The sequence below is a fragment of the Armigeres subalbatus genome, chromosome 1, assembly GCF_024139115.2.
Source record: "Armigeres subalbatus isolate Guangzhou_Male chromosome 1, GZ_Asu_2, whole genome shotgun sequence".
In the NCBI taxonomy this organism is placed as follows: Eukaryota; Metazoa; Arthropoda; class Insecta; order Diptera; family Culicidae; genus Armigeres; species Armigeres subalbatus.
Window position 1 is genome coordinate 184,664,058 of NC_085139.1, and position 4,712 is coordinate 184,668,769.

Below are 4,712 nucleotides of genomic sequence, written 5' to 3' on the forward strand. Positions count from 1 at the left end.
AGCCGGAAGGGTACGATGGGCAGGACATGTTGCAAGAATGTCGGACAGCAACCCTGCAAAGATGGTGTTCGCTTCCGATCCGGCAGGTACAAGACGGCGTGGAGCGCAGCGAGCGAGATGGGCAGACCAGGTGCAAAACGACTTGGCGAGCGTGGGGCGTATCCGAGGATGGAGAGATGCGGCCTCGAACCGTGTATTGTGGCGTCAAATTGTTGATTCAGTGATATCTGTTTAGATGTAGACTAAATAAATGAAATGAAAGAATCAACGCCATCTCTTGCATTGAAGGTTTTGACTGATACATTATAGCGGCCTGCCAATGCCGTATTTATCCTATACAAATTCTCACCTCATCGTAGTGGTGAAGTTATATTGCAAGCGTGGCAAGCTACCGTTTGTTTTTATCGAGAATTGCGTTAGGATTATTGCTTTGGAAGTGTTTGAGAAGGCTGGAGGCTACAGAATGGCATCCCAATTCACCATATGTAAACCCCTATGATTATTCTAAGGCAAAGGCTATTTGCATCCAAAAGGCAATCAAGTAGGCTAGTGCACAGTACGATGCCGCTCAGCTAGAAATGTTTTTTTTTCTCGGGACCTGGAAAATCTTTCCCAGGAGTATTTGGCCCTCCCGAGAGAATCGAAAAGCAGGACCAGGGATTCCTGGTTTTCGAAATCTACTACAATGAGACGTGCGGAAAGAAACTTTCACAATAGAAACTGTTTTTGATTTCTTCAGATCGAATGTAATGTTCAAACATGACATAAAACAAAAGAGTACAAACTTTAATTTTGTGAGTATTGCAAAGATGCATACCGACGTTTTATAAATATCCCGATTTTATTACCCTCCTGGTGAATTTTGGGGTGATAAAATAGGGAATTTTTATTAATTTAACAAATATGAATCAGTTTATGTATTATAAAGGCATAATGCGTGTACGGTACCCGTAACTTCTTATTGAAAACGCTTACAAAATCCTGAATAGGCACTCAGAAATGATTTACAATAAACTATATGCGGTGGAAGTTATTTCATGAAAATCTTTGTTGTTTGCGGTATTATTTACAAAAATAAAAATAATGACTTTAATTTTCAAATTGATTGGGGTGATAAAATCGGGTCAAAAACATGATAAAATCGGGTCCACACTGTTTTATTTTCCCATAGATAAACTATGCTCACATTATCTACTTTTCACCTTACTCTAGTAATGATTAAAATATGACCAATCCCATGCAGAAGCAAGGGTAGCAGTAAAAATAATTCCGAAATAATTTTGAATGACCATACAGATAATCGTGATGATAAGCGCAGAAACCGAAATGCCTGATATATAAACAGTCGCTGCATGATTATTATTTTTTGATTTTTATGATGCCTGCCATTGTCAACCATTGTCTCGACAGCGCTATCATCGATCTAACTTGGCGGTTTGTTTTTAATTTGAATTAGGCGTACCCATATTTTTTATTAGCACTACTATTTTTGCGTTTCTCGTTCACTAATGGCGGTAAGCTCCAACGAGGATAATACGAGAATCTCGTATTATCCTCGATTTCAATAAGCACCAAGCGGTATTATCCTTCATTTTGATACCGGTGTTAACTTTAATACGCCGATTTCGACGTATTAAGATAATCCGAGATTTTCTTAATATGGCTGCGTGCGAAAAAAAATGATTGCACACACACCAATGCACAAAGGGGAAATGTCAAACGAAAAAGAAATCATAACAGCTGACTATCGAAACCATCGAAATCTCGCAGCATCTCAGATCGAAACAGCATCGGAGTGAAGTTTTTAAATATTCATCCGCTGGAACACGTTCTGCCGGATCCTGAACGCCGTAAACGCTATCCCGAAGCCGCACCAACACGGGAACTTGATGCTGCTGTTTGTCTTAAAAGGATATTTCCATAAAAAGGTATGTTTTCTGATTTTGCAAGCGGTGGAAAGCTAACTCTAAAGTTGAACGCAAATTTACAGACTACAGTGACAACGCATCTTGGAAGATAAGGAGACGGAAGATGGCCATGAAAAGGATTCCGCGAGTTTCAAGGGGAATAATGATTCCCTGGTTAAGCAGACGCGTGATCCGAAACAGAGTTTCTCCGATAGATTGAGTCGAAATATGCGTCTGATCATCAATAATGTCTCCGCAAACTTTTGAATGAATCATCCCCTCTTCATAAATGCTTAAAATAGTTTTGTATGTGACCGAATATAACTTATTTGTTTTAATAATATAATCTTAATTCATAAGTTAAACTAAAGCTTAGGCTACAACTATAAATAGTGGTTTCAATAGTAAAATGAAAGATTTCCATACCAACTCAAAACAATGTCCAGAGCTACAATCCAGTTTCTAGAGAAAAAAAAAACACATTAATGCTAGTGAATTATTGGAATGACAGAAATTCTTGAAATTCCTTGGCAATTCTAGGAATTCCTAGGTAATTCAAGTACAGTGGCGTATATTCTCGATTTTTGTTCAATATTTTCTCTGATATCTGCTCAAAAACAATTTTTTAATCTTTCCAAGAATGCTACGCAACATTTTTGGAATTCGTTTGAAGAAAAAAACCGTAGAATTTGGTTCTATGTTCTTAAATCAGTACATTTCACTAACCACACTCGTCTATTATGCTTTTCGTAACCTACATGCTGTTTGATTTAGGTCATTTGTTGCTAAATTTGGCAATTGCTAGAGTATTCTAGAAATGCTTTGAAAGCTTACGAATAATGAATCTGGAGTGTTCCTCCGTGTATTTTTGGAGAATTTAATTCATAGAGTTTTTACAGAAGTCACTCCAGAATCCTGATGAAGAATCCCTTCAAAACTTTGTAGAAAATTTCTTCCAGACATTCCGGAGAGTCCCTCTTTCTCTATGGCTCTACATTCCAACTGGAACTAAACTTGCTTTTTAACTTAGTGATTTAGTATGTTCTCTATTAGCATTTCCTCAGTTATTAATTGAAAGCAATTCCTTTAGGAATTCTTTCGGAAGTTCCTTTAGGAATTTCTTCGGAAGTTCCTTTAGGAATTCCTTCGGAAGCTCCTTTAGGAATTCCTTCGGAAGTTACTTTAGGAATTCCTTCGGAGTATTCTAGAAATGCTTTGAAAGCTTACGAATAATGAATCTGGAGTGTTCCTCCGTGTATTTTTGGAGAATTTAATTCATAGAGTTTTTACAGAAGTCACTCCAGAATCCTGATGAAGAATCCCTTCAAAACTTTGTAGAAAATTTCTTCCAGACATTCCGGAGAGTCCCTCTTTCTCTATGGCTCTACATTCCAACTGGAACTAAACTTGCTTTTTAACTTAGTGATTTAGTATGTTCTCTATTAGCATTTCCTCAGTTATTAATTGAAAGCAATTCCTTTAGGAATTCCTTCGGAAGTTCCTTTAGGAATTTCTTCGGAAGTTCCTTTAGGAATTCCTTCGGAAGCTCCTTTAGGAATTCCTTCGGAAGTTACTTTAGCAATTCCTTCGGAAGTTCCTTTAGGAACTCCTTCGGAAGTTCCTTTAGGAACTCCTTCGGAAGTTCCTTTAGGAATTCCTTCGGAAGTTCCTTTAGGAATTCCTTCGGAAGTTCCTTTAGGAATTCCTTCGGAAGTTCCTTTAGGAATTCCTTCGGAAGTTCCTTTAGGAATTCCTTCGGAAGTTCCTTTAGGAATTCCTTCAGAAGTTCCTTTAGGAATTCCTTCGGAAGTTCCTTTAGGAATTCGGAAGTTTCTTTAGGAATTCCTTCGGAAGCTCCTTTAGGAATTCCTTCGGAAGTTCCTTTAGGAATTCCTACGGAAGTTCCTTTAGGAATTCCTACGGAAGTTCCTTTAGGTATTCCTACGGAAGTTCCTTTAGGAATTCCTTCGGAAGTTCCTTTAGGAATTCCTTCGGAAGTTCCTTTAGGAATTCCTTCAGAAGTTCCTTTAGGAATTCCTTCAGAAGTTCCTTTAGGAATTCCTTCGGAAGTTCCTTTAGGAATTCCTTCGGAAGTTCCTTTAGGAATTCCTTCAGAAATTCCGTCTAGAATTCCTCCGGAAGTTCCTTTAGGAATTCCTTCGAAGTTCCTTTAGGAATTCCTTCGGAAGTTCCTTTAGGAATTCCTTCGGAAGTTCCTTTAGGAATTCCTTCGGAAGTTCCTTTAGGAATTCGGAAGTTTCTTTAGGAATTCCTTCGGAAGCTCCTTTAGGAATTCCTTCGGAAGTTCCTTTAGGAATTCCTACGGAAGTTCCTTTAGGAATTCCTACGGAAGTTCCTTTAGGAATTCCTACGGAAGTTCCTTTAGGTATTCCTACGGAAGTTCCTTTAGGAATTCCTTCGGAAGTTCCTTTAGGAATTCCTTCGGAAGTTCCTTTAGGAATTCCTTCAGAAGTTCCTTTAGGAATTCCTTCAGAAGTTCCTTTAGGAATTCCTTCGGAAGTTCCTTTAGGAATTCCTTCGGAAGTTCCTTTAGGAATTCCTTCGGAAGTTCCTTTAGGAATTCCTTCGGAAGTTCCTTTAGGAATTCCTTCGGAAGTTCCTTTAGGAATTCCTTCGGAAGTTCCTTTAGGAATTCCTTCGGAAGTTCCTTTAGAACTCCTTCGGAAGTTCCTTTAGGAACTCCTTCGGAAGTTCCTTTAGGAACTCCTTCGGAAGTTCCTTTAGGAACTCCTTCGGAAGTTCCTTTAGGAACTCCTTCGGAAGTTCCTTTAGGAATTCCTTCAG

At 38.6% G+C, this 4,712-nt stretch overlaps 1 long non-coding RNA gene across 1 annotated transcript; it reads left to right on the plus strand.

Moving 5' to 3' along the window:
* The first annotated feature begins 1,508 nt into the window (after positions 1-1,508).
* LOC134209031 (uncharacterized) lies at positions 1,509-2,297 on the plus strand. The gene is made up of 2 exons (XR_009978714.1): positions 1,509-1,928; positions 1,991-2,297. It is a non-coding gene; the product is annotated as an uncharacterized LOC134209031 (long non-coding RNA).
* The last annotated feature ends 2,415 nt before the right edge of the window (positions 2,298-4,712 follow it).